The following is a 27,402-nucleotide window of genomic DNA, read 5'->3' on the forward strand; positions in this document are numbered from 1 at the left end:
TCTAAGAACACTTGCGGTGTCCTGAAATGTTCGTAAATTAACAAAATGGGGGTGTTCTGAGGACACTGTCCGTATTGTTCGCTGGCAAGTTAAAAGTGTTCTAAGAAAACTTGTGGTGTGAGTTAAATGTTCGTAAATTAACAAAATGGGGCTGTTCTGAGGACGCTGTCCGTATTGTTCTTCGGCAAGTTGAATGTTTTCTAAGAACATTCGCGGTGTCCTGAAATGTTCGTAAATAAACAAAATGGGGGTGTCCTGAGGATGGTGTCTGTATTGTTCGGTGGCAAGTTGAATGTGTTCTAAGATCACTCGTGGTGTCCGCTAAATGTTTGTAAATTAACAAAACGGGGGTGTCCTGAGGACGCTGTCCGTATTGTTCGCTGGCAAGTTGAATGTGTTCTAAGAACACTTGCGGTGTCCTGAAATGTTCGAAAATTAAGAAAATGGGGGTGTTCTGAGGACACTGTCCGTATTGTTCGCTGGCAAGTTGAAAGTGTTCTAAGAACACACGTGGTGTCCGTTAAATGTTCGTAAATTAACAAAATGGGGGTGTTCTGAGGATGCTGTCCGTATTGTTCTTTGGCAAGTTGAATTTGTTCTAAGAACACTCGCAGTGTCCTGAAATGTTTGTAAATAAACAAAATGGGGGTGTCCTGAGGATGGTGTCTGTATTGTTCGGTGGCAAGTTGAATGTGTTCTAAGATCACTCGTGGGTTCCGCTAAATGTTCGTAAATTAACAAAATGGGGGTGTCTTGAGGACGCTGTCCGTATAGTTCTCTGGCAAGTTGAATGTGTTCTAAGAACACTTGCGGTGTCCTGAAATGTTCGTAAATTAACAAAATGGGGGTGTTCTGAGGACGCTGTCCGTATTGTTCGCTGGCAAGTTGAAAGTATTCTAAGAACACTTTTGGTGTCCGTTAAATATTGAAAATTAACAAACTGGGGGTGTCCTGAGGACGCTGTCTGTATTGTTCTCTGGCAAGTTGAATGTTTTCTAAGAACACTTGCGGTGTCCTGAAATGTTCGTAAATTAACAAAATGGGGGTGTTCTGAGGACGCTGTCCATATTGTTCGCTGGCAAGTTGAAAGTGTTCTAAGAACACTCGTGGTGTCCGCTAAATGTTCGTAAATTAACAAAATGGGGGTGTCCAGAGGAGGCTGTCCGTATTGTTCTCTGGCAAGTTGAATGTGTTCTAAGAACACTTGCGGTGTCCTGAAATGTTCGTAAATTAACAAAATGGGGGTGTTCTGAGGACACTGTCCGTATTGTTCGCTGGCAAGTTGAAAGTGTTCTAAGAACACTCGTGGTGTCCGTTTACTGTTCGTAAATTAACAAAATGGGAGTGTTCTGAGGACGCTGTCCGTATTGTTATTCGGCAAGTTGAATGTTTTCTAAGAACACTCGCGGTGTCCTGAAATGTTCGTAAATAAACAAAATGGGGTTGTCCTGAGGATGGTGTCTGTATTGTTCGGTGGCAAGTTGAATGTGTTCTAAGATCACTCGTGGTGTCCGCTAAATGTTCGTAAATAAACAAAATGGGGTGTCCTGAGGACGGTGTCCGTATTGTTCGGTGGCAAGTTGAATGTGTTCTAAGAACACTCGCGGTGTCCTGAAATATTTGTAAATTAACAAAATGGGTGTGTCCTGAGGATGGTGTCCGTATTGTTCGGTGGCAAGTTGAATGTGTTCTAAGATCACTCGTGGTGTCCGCTAAATGTTCGTAAATTAACAAAATGGGGGTGTCCTGAGGACGCTGTCTGTATTGTTCTCTGGCAAGTTGAATGTGTTCTAAGAACACTTGCGGTGTCCTGAAATGTTCGTAAATTAACAAAATGGGGGTGTTCTGAGGACGCTGTCCATATTGTTCGCTGGCAAGTTGAAAGTGTTCTAAGGACACTCGTGGTGTCCGCTAAATGTTCGTAAATTAACAAAATGGGGGTGTTCTGAGGACACTGTCCGTATTGTTCGCTGGCAAGTTGAAAGTGTTCTAAGAACACTCGTGGTGTCCGTTTACTGTTCGTAAATTAACAAAATGGTGGTGTTCTGAGGATGCTGTCCGTATTGTTATTCGGCAAGTTGAATGTTTTCTAAGAACACTCGCGGTGTCCTGAAATGTTTGTAAATAAACAAAATGGGGGTGTCCTGAGGATGGTGTCTGTATTGTTCGGTGGCAAGTTGAATGTGTTCTAAGATCACTCGTGGTGTCCGCTAAATGTTCTTAAATTAACAAAATGGGGGTATCCTGAGGACGCTGTCCGTATTGTTCTCTGGCAAGTTGAATGTTTTCTAAGAACACTTGCGGTGTCCTGAAATGTTCGTAAATTAACAAAATGGGGGTGTTCTGAGGACACTGTCCGTATTGTTCGCTGGCAAGTTGAAAGCGTTCTAAGAACACTTGTGGTGTCCGTTTACTGTTCGTAAATTAACAAAATGGGAGTGTTCTGAGGACGCTGTCCGTATTGTTATTCGGCAAGTTGAATGTTTTCTAAGAACACTCGCGGTGTCCTGAAATGTTCGTAAATAAACAAAATGGGGGTGTTCTGAGGACGCTGTCCGTATTGTTCGCTGGCAAGTTGAAAGTATTCTAAGAACACTCGTGGTGTCCGTTAAATGACGTAAATTAACAAACTGGGGGTGTTCTGAGGACGCTGTCCGTATTGTTCTTTGGCAAGTTGAATGTTTTCTAAGAACACTCGCGGTGTCCTGAAATGTTCGTAAATAAACAAAATGGGGGTGTCCTGAGGACGGTGTCCGTATTGTTCGGTGGCAAGTTGAATGTGTTCTAAGAACACTCGCGGTGTCCGCTAAATGTTCGTAAATTAACAAAATGGGGGTATTCCGAGGACGCTGTTCGTATTGTTCTCTGGCAAGTTGAATGTTTTCTAAGAACACTCGTGGTGTCCGCTAAATGTTCGTAAATTAACAAAATGGGGGTGTCCTGAGGAGGCTGTCCGTATTGTTCTCTGGCAACTTGAATGTGTTCTAAGAACACTTGCGGTGTCCTGAAATGTTCGTAAATTAACAAAATGGGGGTGTTCTGAGGACACTGTCCGTATTGTTCGCTGGCAAGTTAAAAGTGTTCTAAGAAAACTTGTGGTGTGAGTTAAATGTTCGTAAATTAACAAAATGGGGCTGTTCTGAGGACACTGTCCGTATTGTTCTTCGGCAAGTTGAATGTTTTCTAAGAACACTCGCGGTGTCCTGAAATGTTCGTAAATAAACAAAATGGGGGTGTCCTGAGGATGGTGTCTGTATTGTTCGGTGGCAAGTTGAATGTGTTCTAAGATCACTCGTGGTGTCCGCTAAATGTTTGTAAATTAACAAAACGGGGGTGTCCTGAGGACGCTGTCCGTATTGTTCGCTGGCAAGTTGAATGTGTTCTAAGAACACTTGCGGTGTCCTGAAATGTTCGAAAATTAAGAAAATGGGGGTGTTCTGAGGACACTGTCCGTATTGTTCGCTGGCAAGTTGAAAGTGTTCTAAGAACACACGTGGTGTCCGTTAAATGTTCGTAAATTAACAAAATGGGGGTGTTCTGAGGATGCTGTCCGTATTGTTCTTTGGCAAGTTGAATTTGTTCTAAGAACACTTGCAGTGTCCTGAAATGTTTGTAAATAAACAAAATGGGGGTGTCCTGAGGATGGTGTCTGTATTGTTCGGTGGCAAGTTGAATGTGTTCTAAGATCACTCGTGGGTTCCGCTAAATGTTCGTAAATTAACAAAATGGGGGTGTCTTGAGGACGCTGTCCGTATAGTTCTCTGGCAAGTTGAATGTGTTCTAAGAACACTTGCGGTGTCCTGAAATGTTCGTAAATTAACAAAATGGGGGTGTTCTGAGGACACTGTCCGTATTGTTCGCTGGCAAGTTGAAAGTGTTTCTAAGAACACTCGTGGTGTCCGTTTACTGTTCGTAAATTAACAAAATGGTGGTGTTCTGAGGACGCTGTCCGTATTGTTATTCGGCAAGTTGAATGTTTTCTAAGAACACTCGCGGTGTCCTGAAATGTTCGTAAATAAACAAAATGGGGGTGTCCTGAGGATGGTGTCTGTATTGTTCGGTGGCAAGTTGAATGTGTTCTAAGATCACTCGTGGTGTCCGCTAAATGTTCTTAAATTAACAAAATGGGGGTATCCTGAGGACGCTGTCCGTATTGTTCTCTGGCAAGTTGAATGTTTTCTAAGAACACTTGCGGTGTCCTGAAATGTTCGTAAATTAACAAAATGGGGGTGTTCTGAGGACACTGTCCGTATTGTTCGCTGGCAAGTTGAAAGCGTTCTAAGAACACTTGTGGTGTCCGTTTACTGTTCGTAAATTAACAAAATGGGAGTGTTCTGAGGACGCTGTCCGTATTGTTATTCGGCAAGTTGAATGTTTTCTAAGAACACTCGCGGTGTCCTGAAATGTTCGTAAATTAACAAAATGGGGGTGTTCTGAGGAAGCTGTCTGTATTGTTCTCTGGCAAGTTTAATGTGTTCTAAGAACACTTGCGGTGTCCTGAAATGTTCGTAAATTAACAAAATGGGGGTGTTCTGAGGACACTGTCCGTATTGTTCGCTGGCAAGTTAAAAGTGTTCTAAGAAAACTTGTGGTGTGAGTTAAATGTTCGTAAATTAACAAAATGGGGCTGTTCTGAGGACGCTGTCCGTATTGTTCTTCGGCAAGTTGAATGTTTTCTAAGAACACTCGCGGTGTCCTGAAATGTTCGTAAATAAACAAAATGGGGGTGTCCTGAGGATGGTGTCTGTATTGTTCGGTGGCAAGTTGAATGTGTTCTAAGATCACTCGTGGTGTCCGCTAAATGTTTGTAAATTAACAAAACGGGGGTGTCCTGAGGACGCTGTCCGTATTGTTCGCTGGCAAGTTGAATGTGTTCTAAGAACACTTGCGGTGTCCTGAAATGTTCGAAAATTAAGAAAATGGGGGTGTTCTGAGGACACTGTCCGTATTGTTCGCTGGCAAGTTGAAAGTGTTCTAAGAACACACGTGGTGTTCGTTAAATGTTCGTAAATTAACAAAATGGGGGTGTTCTGAGGATGCTGTCCGTATTGTTCTTTGGCAAGTTGAATTTGTTCTAAGAACACTCGCAGTGTCCTGAAATGTTTGTAAATAAACAAAATGGGGGTGTCCTGAGGATGGTGTCTGTATTGTTCGGTGGCAAGTTGAATGTGTTCTAAGATCACTCGTGGGTTCCGCTAAATGTTCGTAAATTAACAAAATGGGGGTGTCCTGAGGACGCTGTCTGTATTGTTCTCTGGCAAGTTGAATGTGTTCTAAGAACACTTGCAGTGTCCTGAAATGTTCGTAAATTAACAAAATGGGGGTGTTCTGAGGACGCTGTCCATATTGTTCGCTTGCAAGTTGAAAGTGTTCTAAGAACACTCGTGGTGTCCGCTAAATGTTCGTAAATTAACAAAATGGGGTGTCCTGAGGATGCTGTCCGTATTGTTCTCTGGCAAGTTGAATGTGTTCTAAGAACACTTGCGGTGTCCTGAAATGTTCGTAAATTAACAAAATGGGGGTGTTCTGAGGACACTGTCCGTATTGTTCGCTGGCAAGTTGAAAGTGTTCTAAGAACACTCGTGGTGTCCGTTTACTGTTCGTAAATTAACAAAATGGGGGTGTTCTGAGGACGCTGTCCGTATTGTTATTCGGCAAGTTGAATGTTTTCTAAGAACACTCGCTGTGTCCTGAAATGTTCGTAAATAAACAAAATGGGGGTGTCCTGAGGATGGTGTCTGTATTGTTCGGTGGCAAGTTGAATGTGCTCTAAGTTCACTCGTGGTGTCCGCTAAATGTTCGTAAATTAACAAAATGGGGGTGTCCTGAGGACGCTGTCCGTATTGTTCTCTGGCAAGTTGAATGTGTTCTAAGAACACTTGCGGTGTCCTGAAATGTTCGTAAATTAACAAAATGGGGGTGTCCTGAGGACGCTGTCTGTATTGTTCTCTGGCAAGTTGAATGTGTTCTAAGAACACTCGTGGTGTCCGTTTACTGTTCGTAAATTAACAAAATGGGGGTGTCCTGAGGACGGTGTCCGTATTGTTCGGTGGCAAGTTGAATGTGTTCTAAGAACACTCGTGGTGTCCGTTAAATGTTCGTAAATTAAGAAAATGGGGGTGTTCTGAGGACGCTGTCCGTATTGTTCTTCGGCAAGTTGAATGTTTTCTAAGAACACTCGCGGTGTCCTGAAATGTTCGTAAATAAACAAAATGGGGGTGTCCTGAGAACGGTGTCCGTATTGTTCGGTGGCAAGTTGAAAGTATTCTAAGAACACTCGTGGTGTCCGTTAAATGACGTAAATTAACAAACTGGGGGTGTTCTGAGGACGCTGTCCGTATTGTTCTTTGGCAAGTTGAATGTTTTCTAAGAACACTCGCGGTGTCCTGAAATGTTCGTAAATAAACAAAATGGGGGTGTCCTGAGGACGGTGTCCGTATTGTTCGGTGGCAAGTTGAATGTGTTCTAAGAACACTCGCGGTGTCCGCTAAATGTTCGTAAATTAACAAAATGGGGGTATTCCGAGGACGCTGTTCGTATTGTTCTTTGGCAAGTTGAATGTGTTCTAAGCACACTCGTGGTGACCGCTAAATGTTCGTAAATTAACAAAATGGGGGTGTCCTGAGGAGGCTGTCCGTATTGTTCTCTGGCAAGTTGAATGTGTTCTAAGAACACTCGCGGTGTCCTGAAATGTTCGTAAATAAACAAAATGGGGGTGTTCTGAGGACGCTGTCCGTATTGTTCGCTGGCAAGTTGAAAGTATTCTAAGAACACTCGTGGTGTCCGTTAAATGACGTAAATTAACAAACTGGGGTGTTCTGAGGACGCTGTCCGTATTGTTCTTTGGCAAGTTGAATGTTTTCTAAGAACACTTGCGGTGTCCTGAAATGTTCGTAAATAAACAAAATGGGGGTGTCCTGAGGACGGTGTCCGTATTGTTCGGTGGCAAGTTGAATGTGTTCTAAGAACACTCGCGGTGTCCGCTAAATGTTCGTAAATTAACAAAATGGGGGTATTCCGAGGACGCTGTTCGTATTGTTCTCTGGCAAGTTGAATGTGTTCTAAGATCACTCGTGGGTTCCGCTAAATGTTCGTAAATTAACAAAATGGGGTGTCTTGAGGACGCTGTCCGTATAGTTCTCTGGCAAGTTGAATGTGTTCCAAGAACACTTGCGGTGTCCTGAAATGTTCGTAAATTAACAAAATGGGGGTGTTCTGAAGACGCTGTCCGTATTGTTCGCTGGCAAGTTGAAAGTATTCTAAGAACACTCTTGGTGTCCGTTAAATATTGAAAATTAACAAACTGGGGGTGTTCTGAGGACGCTGTCCGTATTGGTCTTTGGCAAGTTGAATGTTTTCTAAGAACACTCGCGGTGTCCTGAAATGTTCGTAAATAAACAAAATGGGGGTGTCCTGAGGACGGTGTCCGTATTGTTCGGTGGCAAGTTGAATGTGTTCTAAGAACACTCGCGGTGTCCGCTTAATGTTCGTAAATTAACAAAATTGGGGTGTTCTGAGGACGCTGTCCGTATTGTTATTCGGCAAGTTGAATGTTTTCTAAGAACACTCGGGGTGTCCGCTTAATGTTCGTAAATTAACAAAATGGGGGTATTCCGAGGATGCTGTCCGTATTGTTCTTTGGCAAGTTGAATGTGTTCTAAGAACACTCGCGGTGTCCTGAAATGTTTGTAAATAAACAAAATGGGGGTGTCCTGAGGATGGTGTCCGTATTGTTCGGTGGCAAGTTGAATGTGTTCTAAGATCACTCGTGGTGTCCGCTAAATGTACGTAAATTAACAAAATGGGGGTGTCCTGAGGACGCTGTCTGTATTGTTCTCTGGCAAGTTGAATGTGTTCTAAGAACACTTGCGGTGTCCTGAAATGTTCGTAAATTAACAAAATGGGGGTGTTCTGAGGACGCTGTCCATATTGTTCGCTGGCAAGTTGAAAGTGTTCTAAGAACACTCGTGGTGTCCGCTAAATGTTCGTAAATTAACAAAATGGGGGTGTCCAGAGGAGGCTGTCCGTATTGTTCTCTGGCAAGTTGAATGTGTTCTAAGAACACTTGCGGTGTCCTGAAATGTTCGTAAATTAACAAAATGGGGGTGTTCTGAGGACACTGTCCGTATTGTTCGCTGGCAAGTTGAAAGTGTTCTAAGAACACTCGTGGTGTCCGTTTACTGTTCGTAAATTAACAAAATGGGAGTGTTCTGAGGACGCTGTCCGTATTGTTATTCGGCAAGTTGAATGTTTTCTAAGAACACTCGCGGTGTCCTGAAATGTTCGTAAATAAACAAAATGGGGGTGTCCTGAGGATGGTGTCTGTATTGTTCGGTGGCAAGTTGAATGTGTTCTAAGATCACTCGTGGTGTCCGCTAAATGTTCTTAAATTAACAAAATGGGGGTATCCTGAGGACGCTGTCCGTATTGTTCTCTGGCATGTTGAATGTGTTCTAAGAACACTTGCGGTGTCCTGAAATGTTCGTAAATTAACAAAATGGGGGTGTTCTGAGGACGCTGTCCGTAATGTTCGCTGGCAAGTTGAAAGTATTCTAAGAACACTCGTGGTGTCCGTTAAATGACGTAAATAAACAAACTGGGGGTGTTCTGAGGACGCTGTCCGTATTGTTATTCGGCAAGTTGAATGTGTTCTAAGAACACTTGCAGTATCCTGAAATGTTCGTAAATTAACAAAATGGGGGTGTTCTGAGGACACTGTCCGTATTGTTCGCTGGCAAGTTGAAAGTGTTCTAAGAACACTCGTGGTGTCCGTTTACTGTTCGTAAATTAACAAAATGGGAGTGTTCTGAGGACGCTGTCCGTATTGTTATTCGGCAAGTTGAATGTTTTCTAAGAACACTCGCGGTGTCCTGAAATGTTCGTAAATAAACAAAATGGGGGTGTTCTGAGGACGCTGTCCGTATTGTTCGCTGGCAAGTAGAAAGTATTCTAAGAAATCTCGTGGTGTCCGTTAAATGACGTAAATTAACAAACTCGGGGTGTTCTGAGGACGCTGTCCGTATTGTTCTTTTGCAAGTTTAATGTTTTGTAAGAACACTCGCGGTGTCCTGAAATGTTCGTAAATAAACAAAATGGGGGTGTCCTGAGGACGGTGTCCGTATTGTTCAGTGGCAAGTTGAATGTGTTCTAAGAACACTTGCGGTGTCCTGAAATATTTGTAAATTAACAAAATGGGGGTGTCCTGAGGATGGTGTCCGTATTGTTCGGTGGCAAGTTGAATGTGTTCTAAGATCACTCGTGGTGTCCGCTAAATGTTCGTAAATTAACAAAATGGGGGTGTCCTGAGGACGCTGTCTGTATTGTTCTCTGGCAAGTTGAATGTTTTCTAAGAACACTCGTGGTGTCCGCTAAATGTTCGTAAATTAACAAAATGGGGGTATTCCGAGGACGCTGTCCGTATTGTTCTCTGGCAAGTTGAATGTTTTCTAAGAACACTTGTGGTGTCCGCTAAATGTTCGTAAATTAACAAAATGGGGGTGTCCTGAGGAGGCTGTCCGTATTGTTCTCTGGCAACTTGAATGTGTTCTAAGAACACTTGCGGTGTCCTGAAATGTTTGTAAATTAACAAAATGGGGGTGTTCTGAGGACACTGTCCGTATTGTTCGCTGGCAAGTTAAAAGTGTTCTAAGAAAACTTGTGGTGTGAGTTAAATGTTCGTAAATTAACAAAATGGGGCTGTTCTGAGGACGCTGTCCGTATTGTTCTTCGGCAAGTTGAATGTTTTCTAAGAACACTCGCGGTGTCCTGAAATGTTCGTAAATAAACAAAATGGGGGTGTCCTGAGGATGGTGTCTGTATTGTTCGGTGGCAAGTTGAATGTGTTCTAAGATCACTCGTGGTGTCCGCTAAATGTTTGTAAATTAACAAAAAGGGGGTGTCCTGAGGACGCTGTCCGTATTGTTCGCTGGCAAGTTGAATGTGTTCTAAGAACACTTGCGGTGTCCTGAAATGTTCGAAAATTAAGAAAATGGGGGTGTTCTGAGGACACTGTCCGTATTGTTCGCTGGCAAGTTGAAAGTGTTCTAAGAACACACGTGGTGTCCGTTAAATGTTCGTAAATTAACAAAATGGGGGTGTTCTGAGGATGCTGTCCATATTGTTCTTTGGCAAGTTGAATTTGTTCTAAGAACACTCGCAGTGTCCTGAAATGTTTGTAAATAAACAAAATGGGGGTGTCCTGAGGATGGTGTCTGTATTGTTCGGTGGCAAGTTGAATGTGTTCTAAGATCACTCGTGGGTTCCGCTAAATGTTCGTAAATTAACAAAATGGGGGTGTCTTGAGGACGCTGTCCGTATAGTTCTCTGGCAAGTTGAATGTGTTCTAAGAACACTTGCGGTGTCCTGAAATGTTCGTAAATTAACAAAATGGGGGTGTTCTGAAGACGCTGTCCGTATTGTTCGCTGGCAAGTTGAAAGTATTCTAAGAACACTCTTGGTGTCCGTTAAATATTGAAAATTAACAAACTGGGGGTGTTCTGAGGACGCTGTCCGTATTGGTCTTTGGCAAGTTGAATGTTTTCTAAGAACACTCGCGGTGTCCTGAAATGTTCGTAAATAAACAAAATGGGGGTGTCCTGAGGACGGTGTCCGTATTGTTCGGTGGCAAGTTGAATGTGTTCTAAGAACACTCGCGGTGTCCGCTTAATGTTCGTAAATTAACAAAATTGGGGTGTTCTGAGGACGCTGTCCGTATTGTTATTCGGCAAGTTGAATGTTTTCTAAGAACACTCGCGGTGTCCTGAAATGTTCGTAAATAAACAAAATGGGGCTGTTCTGAGGACGCTGTCCGTATTGTTCGCTGGCAAGTTGAAAGTATTCTAAGAACACTCTTGGTGTCCGTTAAATATTGTAAATTAACAAACTGGGGGTGTTCTGAGGACGCTGTCCGTATTGTTCTTTGGCAAGTTGAATGTTTTCTAAGAACACTCGCGGTGTCCTGAAATGTTCGTAAATAAACAAAATGGGGGTGTCCTGAGGACGGTGTCCGTATTGTTCGGTGGTAAGTTGAATGTGTTCTAAGAACACTCGCGGTGTCCGCTTAATGTTCGTAAATTAACAAAATGGGGGTATTCCGAGGATGCTGTCCGTATTGTTCTTTGGCAAGTTGAATGTGTTCTAAGAACCCTCGCGGTGTCCTGAAATGTTTGTAAATAAACAAAATGGGGGTGTCCTGAGGATGGTGTCCGTATTGTTCGGTGGCAAGTTGAATGTGTTCTAAGATCACTCGTGGTGTCCGCTAAATGTTCGTAAATTAACAAAATGGGGGTGTCCTGAGGACGCTGTCTGTATTGTTCTCTGGCAAGTTGAATGTGTTCTAAGAACACTTGCGGTGTCCTGAAATGTTCGTAAATTAACAAAATGGGGGTGTTCTGAGGACGCTGTCCATATTGTTCGCTGGCAAGTTGAAAGTGTTCTAAGAACACTCGTGGTGTCCGCTAAATGTTCGTAAATTAACAAAATGGGGGTGTCCTGAGGAGGCTGTCCGTATTGTTCTCTGGCAAGTTGAATGTGTTCTAAGAACACTTGCGGTGTCCTGAAATGTTCGTAAATTAACAAAATGGGGGTGTTCTGAGGACACTGTCCGTATTGTTCGCTGGCAAGTTGAAAGTGTTCTAAGAACACTCGTGGTGTCCGTTTACTGTTCGTAAATTAACAAAATGGGAGTGTTCTGAGGACGCTGTCCGTATTGTTATTCGGCAAGTTGAATGTTTTCTAAGAACACTCGCGGTGTCCTGAAATGTTCGTAAATAAACAAAATGGGGTTGTCCTGAGGATGGTGTCTGTATTGTTCGGTGGCAAGTTGAATGTGTTCTAAGATCACTCGTGGTGTCCGCTAAATGTTCTTAAATTAACAAAATCGGGGTATCCTGAGGACGCTGTCCGTATTGTTCTCTGGCAAGTTGAATGTGTTCTAAGAACACTTGCGGTGTCCTGAAATGTTCGTAAATTAACAAAATGGGGGTGTTCTGAGGACGCTGTCCGTATTGTTCGCTGGCAAGTTGAAAGTATTCTAAGAACACTCGTGGTGTCCGTTAAATGACGTAAATAAACAAATTGGGGGTGTTCTGAGGACGCTGTCCGTATTGTTATTCGGCAAGTTGAATGTGTTCTAAGAACACTTGCAGTATCCTGAAATGTTCGTAAATTAACAAAATGGGGGTGTTCTGAGGACACTGTCCGTATTCTTCGCTGGCAAGTTGAAAGTGTTCTAAGAACACTCGTGGTGTCCGTTTACTGTTCGTAAATTAACAAAATGGGAGTGTTCTGAGGACGCTGTCCGTATTGTTATTCGGCAAGTTGAATGTTTTCTAAGAACACTCGCGGTGTCCTGAAATGTTCGTAAATAAACAAAATGGGGGTGTTCTGAGGACGCTGTCCGTATTGTTCGCTGGCAAGTAGAAAGTATTCTAAGAACACTCGTGGTGTCCGTTAAATGACGTAAATTAACAAACTGGGGGTGTTCTGAGGACGCTGTCCGTATTGTTCTTTGGCAAGTTTAATGTTTTGTAAGAACACTCGCGGTGTCCTGAAATGTTCGTAAATAAACAAAATGGGGTGTCCTGAGGACGGTGTCCGTATTGTTCGGTGGCAAGTTGAATGTGTTCTAAGAACACTCGCGGTGTCCTGAAATATTTGTAAATTAACAAAATGGGTGTGTCCTGAGGATGGTGTCCGTATTTTTCGGTGGCAAGTTGAATGTGTTCTAAGATCACTCGTGGTGTCCGCTAAATGTTCGTAAATTAACAAAATGGGGGTGTCCTGAGGACGCTGTCTGTATTGTTCTCTGGCAAGTTGAATGTGTTCTAAGAACACTTGCGGTGTCCTGAAATGTTCGTAAATTAACAAAATGGGGGTGTTCTGAGGACGCTGTCCATATTGTTCGCTGGCAAGTTGAAAGTGTTCTAAGGACACTCGTGGTGTCCGCTAAATGTTCGTAAATTAACAAAATGGGGGTGTTCTGCGGACACTGTCCGTATTGTTCGCTGGCAAGTTGAAAGTGTTCTAAGAACACTCGTGGTGTCCGTTTACTGTTCGTAAATTAACAAAATGGTGGTGTTCTGAGGACGCTGTCCGTATTGTTATTCGGCAAGTTGAATGTTTTCTAAGAACACTCGCGGTGTCCTGAAATGTTTGTAAATAAACAAAATGGGGGTGTCCTGAGGATGGTGTCTGTATTGTTCGGTGGCAAGTTGAATGTGTTCTAAGATCACTCGTGGTGTCCGCTAAATGTTCTTAAATTAACAAAATGGGGGTATCCTGAGGACGCTGTCCGTATTGTTCTCTGGCAAGTTGAATGTTTTCTAAGAACACTTGCGGTGTCCTGAAATGTTCGTAAATTAACAAAATGGGGGTGTTCTGAGGACACTGTCCGTATTGTTCGCTGGCAAGTTGAAAGCGTTCTAAGAACACTTGTGGTGTCCGTTTACTGTTCGTAAATTAACAAAATGGGAGTGTTCTGAGGACGCTGTCCGTATTGTTATTCGGCAAGTTGAATGTTTTCTAAGAACACTCGCGGTGTCCTGAAATGTTCGTAAATAAACAAAATGGGGGTGTTCTGAGGACGCTGTCCGTATTGTTCGCTGGCAAGTTGAAAGTATTCTAAGAACACTCGTGGTGTCCGTTAAATGACGTAAATTAACAAACTGGGGGTGTTCTGAGGACGCTGTCCGTATTGTTCTTTGGCAAGTTGAATGTTTTCTAAGAACACTCGCGGTGTCCTGAAATGTTCGTAAATAAACAAAATGGGGGTGTCCTGAGGACGGTGTCCGTATTGTTCGGTGGCAAGTTGAATGTGTTCTAAGAACACTCGCGGTGTCCGCTAAATGTTCGTAAATTAACAAAATGGGGGTATTCCGAGGACGCTGTTCGTATTGTTCTCTGGCAAGTTGAATGTTTTCTAAGAACACTCGTGGTGTCCGCTAAATGTTCGTAAATTAACAAAATGGGGGTGTCCTGAGGAGGCTGTCCGTATTGTTCTCTGGCAACTTGAATGTGTTCTAAGAACACTTGCGGTGTCCTGAAATGTTCGTAAATTAACAAAATGGGGGTGTTCTGAGGACACTGTCCGTATTGTTCGCTGGCAAGTTAAAAGTGTTCTAAGAAAACTTGTGGTGTGAGTTAAATGTTCGTAAATTAACAAAATGGGGCTGTTCTGAGGACACTGTCCGTATTGTTCTTCGGCAAGTTGAATGTTTTCTAAGAACACTCGCGGTGTCCTGAAATGTTCGTAAATAAACAAAATGGGGGTGTCCTGAGGATGGTGTCTGTATTGTTCGGTGGCAAGTTGAATGTGTTCTAAGATCACTCGTGGTGTCCGCTAAATGTTTGTAAATTAACAAAACGGGGGTGTCCTGAGGACGCTGTCTGTATTGTTCGCTGGCAAGTTGAATGTGTTCTAAGAACACTTGCGGTGTCCTGAAATGTTCGAAAATTAAGAAAATGGGGGTGTTCTGAGGACACTGTCCGTATTGTTCGCTGGCAAGTTGAAAGTGTTCTAAGAACACACGTGGTGTCCGTTAAATGTTCGTAAATTAACAAAATGGGGGTGTTCTGAGGATGCTGTCCGTATTGTTCTTTGGCAAGTTGAATTTGTTCTAAGAACACTCGCAGTGTCCTGAAATGTTTGTAAATAAACAAAATGGGGGTGTCCTGAGGATGGTGTCTGTATTGTTCGGTGGCAAGTTGAATGTGTTCTAAGATCACTCGTGGGTTCCGCTAAATGTTCGTAAATTAACAAAATGGGGGTGTCTTGAGGACGCTGTCCGTATAGTTCTCTGGCAAGTTGAATGTGTTCTAAGAACACTTGCGGTGTCCTGAAATGTTCGTAAATTAACAAAATGGGGGTGTTCTGAGGACACTGTCCGTATTGTTCGCTGGCAAGTTGAAAGTGTTCTAAGAACACTCGTGGTGTCCGTTTACTGTTCGTAAATTAACAAAATGGTGGTGTTCTGAGGACGCTGTCCGTATTGTTATTCGGCAAGTTGAATGTTTTCTAAGAACACTCGCGGTGTCCTGAAATGTTCGTAAATAAACAAAATGGGGGTGTCCTGAGGATGGTGTCTGTATTGTTCGGTGGCAAGTTGAATGTGTTCTAAGATCACTCGTGGTGTCCGCTAAATGTTCTTAAATTAACAAAATGGGGGTATCCTGAGGACGCTGTCCGTATTGTTCTCTGGCAAGTTGAATGTTTTCTAAGAACACTTGCGGTGTCCTGAAATGTTCGTAAATTAACAAAATGGGGGTGTTCTGAGGACACTGTCCGTATTGTTCGCTGGCAAGTTGAAAGCGTTCTAAGAACACTTGTGGTGTCCGTTTACTGTTCGTAAATTAACAAAATGGGAGTGTTCTGAGGACGCTGTCCGTATTGTTATTCGGCAAGTTGAATGTTTTCTAAGAACACTCGCGGTGTCCTGAAATGTTCGTAAATTAACAAAATGGGGGTGTTCTGAGGAAGCTGTCTGTATTGTTCTCTGGCAAGTTTAATGTGTTCTAAGAACACTTGCGGTGTCCTGAAATGTTCGTAAATTAACAAAATGGGGGTGTCCTGAGGAGGCTGTCCGTATTGTTCTCTGGCAACTTGAATGTGTTCTAAGAACACTTGCGGTGTCCTGAAATGTTCGTAAATTAACAAAATGGGAGTGTTCTGAGGACACTGTCCGTATTGTTCGCTGGCAAGTTAAAAGTGTTCTAAGAAAACTTGTGGTGTGAGTTAAATGTTCGTAAATTAACAAAATGGGGCTGTTCTGAGGACGCTGTCCGTATTGTTCTTCGGCAAGTTGAATGTTTTCTAAGAACACTCGCGGTGTCCTGAAATGTTCGTAAATAAACAAAATGGGGGTGTCCTGAGGATGGTGTCTGTATTGTTCGGTGGCAAGTTGAATGTGTTCTAAGATCACTCGTGGTGTCCGCTAAATGTTTGTAAATTAACAAAACGGGGGTGTCCTGAGGACGCTGTCCGTATTGTTCGCTGGCAAGTTGAATGTGTTCTAAGAACACTTGCGGTGTCCTGAAATGTTCAAAAATTAAGAAAATGGGGGTGTTCTGAGGACACTGTCCGTATTGTTCGCTGGCAAGTTGAAAGTGTTCTAAGAACACACGTGGTGTTCGTTAAATGTTCGTAAATTAACAAAATGGGGGTGTTCTGAGGATGCTGTCCGTATTGTTCTTTGGCAAGTTGAATTTGTTCTAAGAACACTCGCAGTGTCCTGAAATGTTTGTAAATAAACAAAATGGGGGTGTCCTGAGGATGGTGTCTGTATTGTTCGGTGGCAAGTTGAATGTGTTCTAAGATCACTCGTGGGTTCCGCTAAATGTTCGTAAATTAACAAAATGGGGGTGTCCTGAGGACGCTGTCTGTATTGTTCTCTGGCAAGTTGAATGTGTTCTAAGAACACTTGCAGTGTCCTGAAATGTTCGTAAATTAACAAAATGGGGGTGTTCTGAGGACGCTGTCCATATTGTTCGCTTGCAAGTTGAAAGTGTTCTAAGAACACTCGTGGTGTCCGCTAAATGTTCGTAAATTAACAAAATGGGGTGTCCTGAGGATGCTGTCCGTATTGTTCTCTGGCAAGTTGAATGTGTTCTAAGAACACTTGCGGTGTCCTGAAATGTTCGTAAATTAACAAAATGGGGGTGTTCTGAGGACACTGTCCGTATTGTTCGCTGGCAAGTTGAAAGTGTTCTAAGAACACTCGTGGTGTCCGTTTACTGTTCGTAAATTAACAAAATGGGGGTGTTCTGAGGACGCTGTCCGTATTGTTATTCGGCAAGTTGAATGTTTTCTAAGAACACTCGCTGTGTCCTGAAATGTTCGTAAATAAACAAAATGGGGGTGTCCTGAGGATGGTGTCTGTATTGTTCGGTGGCAAGTTGAATGTGCTCTAAGTTCACTCGTGGTGTCCGCTAAATGTTCGTAAATTAACAAAATGGGGGTGTCCTGAGGACGCTGTCCGTATTGTTCTCTGGCAAGTTGAATGTGTTCTAAGAACACTTGCGGTGTCCTGAAATGTTCGTAAATTAACAAAATGGGGGTGTCCTGAGGACGCTGTCTGTATTGTTCTCTGGCAAGTTGAATGTGTTCTAAGAACACTCGTGGTGTCCGTTTACTGTTCGTAAATTAACAAAATGGGGGTGTCCTGAGGACGGTGTCCGTATTGTTCGGTGGCAAGTTGAATGTGTTCTAAGAACACTCGTGGTGTCCGTTAAATGTTCGTAAATTAAGAAAATGGGGGTGTTCTGAGGACGCTGTCCGTATTGTTCTTCGGCAAGTTGAATGTTTTCTAAGAACACTCGCGGTGTCCTGAAATGTTCGTAAATAAACAAAATGGGGGTGTCCTGAGAACGGTGTCCGTATTGTTCGGTGGCAAGTTGAAAGTATTCTAAGAACACTCGTGGTGTCCGTTAAATGACGTAAATTAACAAACTGGGGGTGTTCTGAGGACGCTGTCCGTATTGTTCTTTGGCAAGTTGAATGTTTTCTAAGAACACTCGCGGTGTCCTGAAATGTTCGTAAATAAACAAAATGGGGGTGTCCTGAGGACGGTGTCCGTATTGTTCGGTGGCAAGTTGAATGTGTTCTAAGAACACTCGCGGTGTCCGCTAAATGTTCGTAAATTAACAAAATGGGGGTATTCCGAGGACGCTGTTCGTATTGTTCTTTGGCAAGTTGAATGTGTTCTAAGCACACTCGTGGTGACCGCTAAATGTTCGTAAATTAACAAAATGGGGGTGTCCTGAGGAGGCTGTCCGTATTGTTCTCTGGCAAGTTGAATGTGTTCTAAGAACACTCGCGGTGTCCTGAAATGTTCGTAAATAAACAAAATGGGGGTGTTCTGAGGACGCTGTCCGTATTGTTCGCTGGCAAGTTGAAAGTATTCTAAGAACACTCGTGGTGTCCGTTAAATGACGTAAATTAACAAACTGGGGTGTTCTGAGGACGCTGTCCGTATTGTTCTTTGGCAAGTTGAATGTTTTCTAAGAACACTTGCGGTGTCCTGAAATGTTCGTAAATAAACAAAATGGGGGTGTCCTGAGGACGGTGTCCGTATTGTTCGGTGGCAAGTTGAATGTGTTCTAAGAACACTCGCGGTGTCCGCTAAATGTTCGTAAATTAACAAAATGGGGGTATTCCGAGGACGCTGTTCGTATTGTTCTCTGGCAAGTTGAATGTTTTCTAAGAACACTCGTGGTGTCCGCTAAATGTTCGTAAATTAACAAAATGGGGGTGTCCTGAGGAGGCTGTCCGTATTGTTCTCTGGCAACTTGAATGTGTTCTAAGAACACTTGCGGTGTCCTGAAATGTTCGTAAATTAACAAAATGGGGGTGTTCTGAGGACACTGTCCGTATTGTTCGCTGGCAAGTTAAAAGTGTTCTAAGAAAACTTGTGGTGTGAGTTAAATGTTCGTAAATTAACAAAATGGGGCTGTTCTGAGGACGCTGTCCGTATTGTTCTTCGGCAAGTTGAATGTTTTCTAAGAACACTCGCGGTGTCCTGAAATGTTCGTAAATAAACAAAATGGGGGTGTCCTGAGGATGGTGTCTGTATTGTTCGGTGGCAAGTTGAATGTGTTCTAAGATCACTCGTGGTGTCCGCTAAATGTTTGTAAATTAACAAAACGGGGGTGTCCTGAGGACGCTGTCCGTATTGTTCGCTGGCAAGTTGAATGTGTTCTAAGAACACTCGCGGTGTCCGCTAAATGTTCGTAAATTAACAAAATGGGGGTATTCCGAGGACGCTGTTCGTATTGTTCTCTGGCAAGTTGAATGTTTTCTAAGAACACTCGTGGTGTCCGCTAAATGTTCGTAAATTAACAAAATGGGGGTGTCCTGAGGAGGCTGTCCGTATTGTTCTCTGGCAACTTGAATGTGTTCTAAGAACACTTGCGGTGTCCTGAAATGTTCGTAAATTAACAAAATGGGGGTGTTCTGAGGACACTGTCCGTATTGTTCGCTGGCAAGTTAAAAGTGTTCTAAGAAAACTTGTGGTGTGAGTTAAATGTTCGTAAATTAACAAAATGGGGCTGTTCTGAGGACGCTGTCCGTATTGTTCTTCGGCAAGTTGAATGTTTTCTAAGAACATTCGCGGTGTCCTGAAATGTTCGTAAATAAACAAAATGGGGGTGTCCTGAGGATGGTGTCTGTATTGTTCGGTGGCAAGTTGAATGTGTTCTAAGATCACTCGTGGTGTCCGCTAAATGTTTGTAAATTAACAAAACGGGGGTGTCCTGAGGACGCTGTCCGTATTGTTCGCTGGCAAGTTGAATGTGTTCTAAGAACACTTGCGGTGTCCTGAAATGTTCGAAAATTAAGAAAATGGGGGTGTTCTGAGGACACTGTCCGTATTGTTCGCTGGCAAGTTGAAAGTGTTCTAAGAACACACGTGGTGTCCGTTAAATGTTCGTAAATTAACAAAATGGGGGTGTTCTGAGGATGCTGTCCGTATTGTTCTTTGGCAAGTTGAATTTGTTCTAAGAACACTCGCAGTGTCCTGAAATGTTTGTAAATAAACAAAATGGGGGTGTCCTGAGGATGGTGTCTGTATTGTTCGGTGGCAAGTTGAATGTGTTCTAAGATCACTCGTGGGTTCCGCTAAATGTTCGTAAATTAACAAAATGGGGGTGTCTTGAGGACGCTGTCCGTATAGTTCTCTGGCAAGTTGAATGTGTTCTAAGAACACTTGCGGTGTCCTGAAATGTTCGTAAATTAACAAAATGGGGGTGTTCTGAGGACGCTGTCCGTATTGTTCGCTGGCAAGTTGAAAGTATTCTAAGAACACTTTTGGTGTCCGTTAAATATTGAAAATTAACAAACTGGGGGTGTTCTGAGGACGCTGTCCGTATTGTTCTTTGGCAAGTTGAATGTTTTCTAAGAACACTCGCGGTGTCCTGAAATGTTCGTAAATAAACAAAATGGGGGTGTCCTGAGGACAGTGTCCATATTGTTCGGTGGCAAGTTGAATGTGTTCTAAGAACACTCGCGGTGTCCGCTTAATGTTCGTAAATTAACAAAATGGGGGTATTCCGAGGATGCTGTCCGTATTGTTCTTTGGCAAGTTGAATGTGTTCTAAGAACACTCGCGGTGTCCTGAAATGTTTGTAAATAAACAAAATGGGGGTGTCCTGAGGATGGTGTCCGTATTGTTCGGTGGCAAGTTGAATGTGTTCTAAGATCACTCGTGGTGTCCGCTAAATGTTCGTAAATTAACAAAATGGGGGTGTCCTGAGGACGCTGTCTGTATTGTTCTCTGGCAAGTTGAATGTGTTCTAAGAACACTTGCGGTGTCCTGAAATGTTCGTAAATTAACAAAATGGGGGTGTTCTGAGGACGCTGTCCATATTGTTCGCTGGCAAGTTGAAAGTGTTCTAAGAACACTCGTGGTGTCCGCTAAATGTTCGTAAATTAACAAAATGGGGTGTCCTGAGGATGCTGTCCGTATTGTTCTCTGGCAAGTTGAATGTGTTCTAAGAACACTTGCGGTGTCCTGAAATGTTCGTAAATTAACAAAATGGGGGTGTTCTGAGGACACTGTCCGTATTGTTCGCTGGCAAGTTGAAAGTGTTCTAAGAACACTCGTGGTGTCCGTTTACTGTTCGTAAAATAACAAAATGGGGGTGTTCTGAGGACGCTGTCCGTATTGTTATTCGGCAAGTTGAATGTTTTCTAAGAACACTCGCTGTGTCCTGAAATGTTCGTAAATAAACAAAATGGGGGTGTCCTGAGGATGGTGTCTGTATTGTTCGGTGGCAAGTTGAATGTGCTCTAAGATCACTCGTGGTGTCCGCTAAATGTTCGTAAATTAACAAAATGGGGGTGTCCTGAGGACGCTGTCCGTATTGTTCTCTGGCAAGTTGAATGTGTTCTAAGAACACTTGCGGTGTCCTGAAATGTTCGTAAATTAACAAAATGGGGGTGTTCTGAGGACACTGTCCGTATTGTTCGCTGGCAAGTTGAAAGTGTTCTAAGAACACTCGTGGTATCCGTTTACTGTTCGTAAATTAACAAAATGGGGGTGTTCTGAGGACGCTGTCCGTATTGTTATTCGGCAAGTTGAATGTTTTCTAAGAACACTCGCTGTGTCCTGAAATGTTCGTAAATAAACAAAATGGGGGTGTCCTGAGGATGGTGTCTGTATTGTTCGGTGGCAAGTTGAATGTGCTCTAAGATCACTCGTGGTGTCCGCTAAATGTTCGTAAATTAACAAAATGGGGGTGTCCTGAGGACGCTGTCCGTATTGTTCTCTGGCAAGTTGAATGTGTTCTAAGAACACTTGCGGTGTCCTGAAATGTTCGTAAATTAACAAAATGGGGGTGTTCTGAGGACGCTGCCCGTATTGTTCGCTGGCAAGTTAAAAGTATTCTAAGAACACTCGTGGTGTCCGTTAAATGACGTAAATTAACAAACTGGGGGTGTTCTGAGGACGCTGTCCGTATTGTTCTTTGGCAAGTTGAATGTTTTCTAAGAACACTCGCGGTGTCCTGAAATGTTCTTAAATAAACAAAATGGGGGTGTCCTGAGAACGGTGTCCGTATTGTTCGGTGGCAAGTTGAATGTGTTCTAAGAACACTCGCGGTGTCCGCTAAATGTTCGTAAATTAACAAAATGGGGTATTCCGAGGTCGCTGTTCGTATTGTTCTTTGGCAAGTTGAATGTGTTCTAAGCACACTCGTGGTGACCGCTAAATGTTCGTAAATTAACAAAATGGGGGTGTCCTGAGGAGGCTGTCCGTATTGTTCTCTGGCAAGTTGAATGTGTTCTAAGAACACTTGCGGTGTCCTGAAATGTTCGTAAATTAACAAAATGGGGGTGTTCTGAGGACACTGTCCGTATTGTTCGCTGGCAAGTTGAAAGTGTTCTAAGAACACTCGTGGTGTCCGTTAAATGTTCGTAAATTAAGAAAATGGGGGTGTTCTGAGGACGCTGTCCGTATTGTTCTTTGGCAAGTTGAATGTTTTCTAAGAACACTCGCGGTGTCCTGAAATGTTCGTAAATAAACAAAATGGGGGTGTCCTGAGAACGGTGTCCGTATTGTTCGGTGGCAAGTTGAATGTGTTCTAAGAACACTCGCGGTGTCCGCTAAATGTTCGTAAATTAACAAAATGGGGGTATTCCGAGGACGCTGTTCGTATTGTTCTTTGGCAAGTTGAATGTGTTCTAAGCACACTCGTGGTGACCGCTAAATGTTCGTAAATTAACAAAATGGGGGTGTCCTGAGGACGCTGTCCGTATTGTTCTCTGGCAAGTTGAATGTGTTCTAAGAACACTTGCGGTGTCCTGAAATGTTCGTAAATTAACAAAATGGGGGTGTTCTGAGGACACTGTCCGTATTGTTCGCTGGCAAGTTGAAAGTGTTCTAAGAACACTCGTGGTATCCGTTTACTGTTCGTAAATTAACAAAATGGGGGTGTTCTGAGGACGCTGTCCGTATTGTTATTCGGCAAGTTGAATGTTTTCTAAGAACACTCGCTGTGTCCTGAAATGTTCGTAAATAAACAAAATGGGGGTGTCCTGAGGATGGTGTCTGTATTGTTCGGTGGCAAGTTGAATATGCTCTAAGATCACTCGTGGTGTCCGCTAAATGTTCGTAAATTAACAAAATGGGGGTGTCCTGAGGACGCTGTCCGTATTGTTCTCTGGCAAGTTGAATGTGTTCTAAGAACACTCGTGGTGTCCGTTAAATGTTCGTAAATTAAGAAAATGGGGGTGTTCTGAGGACGCTGTCCGTATTGTTCTTCTGCAAGTTGAATGTTTTCTAAGAACACTTGCGGTGTCCTGAAATGTTCGTAAATAAACAAAATGAGGGTGTCCTTAGAACGGTGTCCGTATTGTTCGGTGGCAAGTTGAATGTGTTCTAAGAACACTCGCGGTGTCCGCTAAATGTTCGTAAATTAACAAAATGGGGGTATTCCGAGGACGCTGTTCGTATTGTTCTTTGGCAAGTTGAATGTGTTCTAAGCACACTCGTGGTGTCCGTTAAATGTTCGTAAATTAACAAAATGGGGGTGTCCTGAGGAGGCTGTCCGTATTGTTCTCTGGCAAGTTGAATGTGTTCTAAGAACACTTGCGGTGTCCTGAAATGTTCGTAAATTAACAAAATGGGGGTGTTCTGAGGACACTGTCCGTATTGTTCGCTGGCAAGTTGAAAGTGTTCTAAGAACACTCGTGGTGTCCGTTAAATGTTCGTAAATTAAGATAATGGGGGTGTTCTGAGGACGCTGTCCGTATTGTTCTTCGGCAAGTTGAATGTTTTCTAAGAACACTCGCGGTGTCCTGAAATGTTCGTAAATTAACAAAATGGGGGTATTCCGAGGACGCTGTTCGTATTGTTCTCTGGCAAGTTGAATGTTTTCTAAGAACACTCGTGGTGTCCGCTAAATGTTCGTAAATTAACAAAATGGGGGTGTCCTGAGGAGGCTGTCCGTATTGTTCTCTGGCAACTTGAATGTGTTCTAAGAACACTTGCGGTGTCCTGAAATGTTCGTAAATTAACAAAATGGGAGTGTTCTGAGGACACTGTCCGTATTGTTCGCTGGCAAGTTAAAAGTGTTCTAAGAAAACTTGTGGTGTGAGTTAAATGTTCGTAAATTAACAAAATGGGGCTGTTCTGAGGACGCTGTCCGTATTGTTCTTCGGCAAGTTGAATGTTTTCTAAGAACACTCGCGGTGTCCTGAAATGTTCGTAAATAAACAAAATGGGGGTGTCCTGAGGATGGTGTCTGTATTGTTCGGTGGCAAGTTGAATGTGTTCTAAGATCACTCAGGGTGTCCGCTAAATGTTTGTAAATTAACAAAACGGGGGTGTCCTGAGGACGCTGTCCGTATTGTTCGCTGGCAAGTTGAATGTGTTCTAAGAACACTTGCGGTGTCCTGAAATGTTCGAAAATTAAGAAAATGGGGGTGTTCTGAGGACGCTGTCCGTATTGTTCGCTGGCAAGTTGAATGTGTTCTAAGAACACTCGCGGTGTCCGCTAAATGTTCGTAAATTAACAAAATGGGGGTATTCCGAGGACGCTGTTCGTATTGTTCTCTGGCAAGTTGAATGTTTTCTAAGAACACTCGTGGTGTCCGCTAAATGTTCGTAAATTAACAAAATGGGGGTGTCCTGAGGAGGCTGTCCGTATTGTTCTCTGGCAACTTGAATGTGTTCTAAGAACACTTGCGGTGTCCTGAAATGTTCGTAAATTAACAAAATGGGGGTGTTCTGAGGACACTGTCCGTATTGTTCGCTGGCAAGTTAAAAGTGTTCTAAGAAAACTTGTGGTGTGAGTTAAATGTTCGTAAATTAACAAAATGGGGCTGTTCTGAGGACGCTGTCAGTATTGTTCTTCGGCAAGTTGAATGTTTTCTAAGAACATTCGCGGTGTCCTGAAATGTTCGTAAATAAACAAAATGGGGGTGTCCTGAGGATGGTGTCTGTATTGTTCGGTGGCAAGTTGAATGTGTTCTAAGATCACTCGTGGTGTCCGCTAAATGTTTGTAAATTAACAAAACGGGGGTGTCCTGAGGACGCTGTCCGTATTGTTCGCTGGCAAGTTGAATGTGTTCTAAGAACACTTGCGGTGTCCTGAAATGTTCGAAAATTAAGAAAATGGGGGTGTTCTGAGGACACTGTCCGTATTGTTCGCTGGCAAGTTGAAAGTGTTCTAAGAACACACGTGGTGTCCGTTAAATGTTCGTAAATTAACAAAATGGGGGTGTTCTGAGGATGCTGTCCGTATTGTTCTTTGGCAAGTTGAATTTGTTCTAAGAACACTCGCAGTGTCCTGAAATGTTTGTAAATAAACAAAATGGGGGTGTCCTGAGGATGGTGTCTGTATTGTTCGGTGGCAAGTTGAATGTGTTCTAAGATCACTCGTGGGTTCCGCTAAATGTTCGTAAATTAACAAAATGGGGGTGTCTTGAGGACGCTGTCCGTATAGTTCTCTGGCAAGTTGAATGTGTTCTAAGAACACTTGCGGTGTCCTGAAATGTTCGTAAATTAACAAAATGGGGGTGTTCTGAGGACGCTGTCCGTATTGTTCGCTGGCAAGTTGAAAGTATTCTAAGAACACTTTTGGTGTCCGTTAAATATTGAAAATTAACAAACTGGGGGTGTTCTGAGGACGCTGTCCGTATTGTTCTTTGGCAAGTTGAATGTTTTCTAAGAACACTCGCGGTGTCCTGAAATGTTCGTAAATAAACAAAATGGGGGTGTCCTGAGGACAGTGTCCATATTGTTCGGTGGCAAGTTGAATGTGTTCTAAGAACACTCGCGGTGTCCGCTTAATGTTCGTAAATTAACAAAATGGGGGTATTCCGAGGATGCTGTCCGTATTGTTCTTTGGCAAGTTGAATGTGTTCTAAGAACACTCGCGGTGTCCTGAAATGTTTGTAAATAAACAAAATGGGGGTGTCCTGAGGATGGTGTCCGTATTGTTCGGTGGCAAGTTGAATGTGTTCTAAGATCACTCGTGGTGTCCGCTAAATGTTCGTAAATTAACAAAATGGGGGTGTCCTGAGGACGCTGTCTGTATTGTTCTCTGGCAAGTTGAATGTGTTCTAAGAACACTTGCGGTGTCCTGAAATGTTCGTAAATTAACAAAATGGGGGTGTTCTGAGGACGCTGTCCATATTGTTCGCTGGCAAGTTGAAAGTGTTCTAAGAACACTCGTGGTGTCCGCTAAATGTTCGTAAATTAACAAAATGGGGTGTCCTGAGGATGCTGTCCGTATTGTTCTCTGGCAAGTTGAATGTGTTCTAAGAACACTTGCGGTGTCCTGAAATGTTCGTAAATTAACAAAATGGGGGTGTTCTGAGGACACTGTCCGTATTGTTCGCTGGCAAGTTGAAAGTGTTCTAAGAACACTCGTGGTGTCCGTTTACTGTTCGTAAAATAACAAAATGGGGGTGTTCTGAGGACGCTGTCCGTATTGTTATTCGGCAAGTTGAATGTTTTCTAAGAACACTCGCTGTGTCCTGAAATGTTCGTAAATAAACAAAATGGGGGTGTCCTGAGGATGGTGTCTGTATTGTTCGGTGGCAAGTTGAATGTGCTCTAAGATCACTCGTGGTGTCCGCTAAATGTTCGTAAATTAACAAAATGGGGGTGTCCTGAGGACGCTGTCCGTATTGTTCTCTGGCAAGTTGAATGTGTTCTAAGAACACTTGCGGTGTCCTGAAATGTTCGTAAATTAACAAAATGGGGGTGTTCTGAGGACACTGTCCGTATTGTTCGCTGGCAAGTTGAAAGTGTTCTAAGAACACTCGTGGTATCCGTTTACTGTTCGTAAATTAACAAAATGGGGGTGTTCTGAGGACGCTGTCCGTATTGTTATTCGGCAAGTTGAATGTTTTCTAAGAACACTCGCTGTGTCCTGAAATGTTCGTAAATAAACAAAATGGGGGTGTCCTGAGGATGGTGTCTGTATTGTTCGGTGGCAAGTTGAATGTGCTCTAAGATCACTCGTGGTGTCCGCTAAATGTTCGTAAATTAACAAAATGGGGGTGTCCTGAGGACGCTGTCCGTATTGTTCTCTGGCAAGTTGAATGTGTTCTAAGAACACTTGCGGTGTCCTGAAATGTTCGTAAATTAACAAAATGGGGGTGTTCTGAGGACGCTGCCCGTATTGTTCGCTGGCAAGTTAAAAGTATTCTAAGAACACTCGTGGTGTCCGTTAAATGACGTAAATTAACAAACTGGGGGTGTTCTGAGGACGCTGTCCGTATTGTTCTTTGGCAAGTTGAATGTTTTCTAAGAACACTCGCGGTGTCCTGAAATGTTCTTAAATAAACAAAATGGGGGTGTCCTGAGAACGGTGTCCGTATTGTTCGGTGGCAAGTTGAATGTGTTCTAAGAACACTCGCGGTGTCCGCTAAATGTTCGTAAATTAACAAAATGGGGTATTCCGAGGTCGCTGTTCGTATTGTTCTTTGGCAAGTTGAATGTGTTCTAAGCACACTCGTGGTGACCGCTAAATGTTCGTAAATTAACAAAATGGGGGTGTCCTGAGGAGGCTGTCCGTATTGTTCTCTGGCAAGTTGAATGTGTTCTAAGAACACTTGCGGTGTCCTGAAATGTTCGTAAATTAACAAAATGGGGGTGTTCTGAGGACACTGTCCGTATTGTTCGCTGGCAAGTTGAAAGTGTTCTAAGAACACTCGTGGTGTCCGTTAAATGTTCGTAAATTAAGAAAATGGGGGTGTTCTGAGGACGCTGTCCGTATTGTTCTTTGGCAAGTTGAATGTTTTCTAAGAACACTCGCGGTGTCCTGAAATGTTCGTAAATAAACAAAATGGGGGTGTCCTGAGAACGGTGTCCGTATTGTTCGGTGGCAAGTTGAATGTGTTCTAAGAACACTCGCGGTGTCCGCTAAATGTTCGTAAATTAACAAAATGGGGGTATTCCG

The sequence above is a fragment of the Ambystoma mexicanum genome, chromosome 4q (genome assembly GCF_040938575.1).
Source record: "Ambystoma mexicanum isolate Mex_15411 chromosome 4q, UKY_AmexF1_1, whole genome shotgun sequence".
NCBI classification, from domain to species: domain Eukaryota; kingdom Metazoa; phylum Chordata; class Amphibia; order Caudata; family Ambystomatidae; genus Ambystoma; species Ambystoma mexicanum.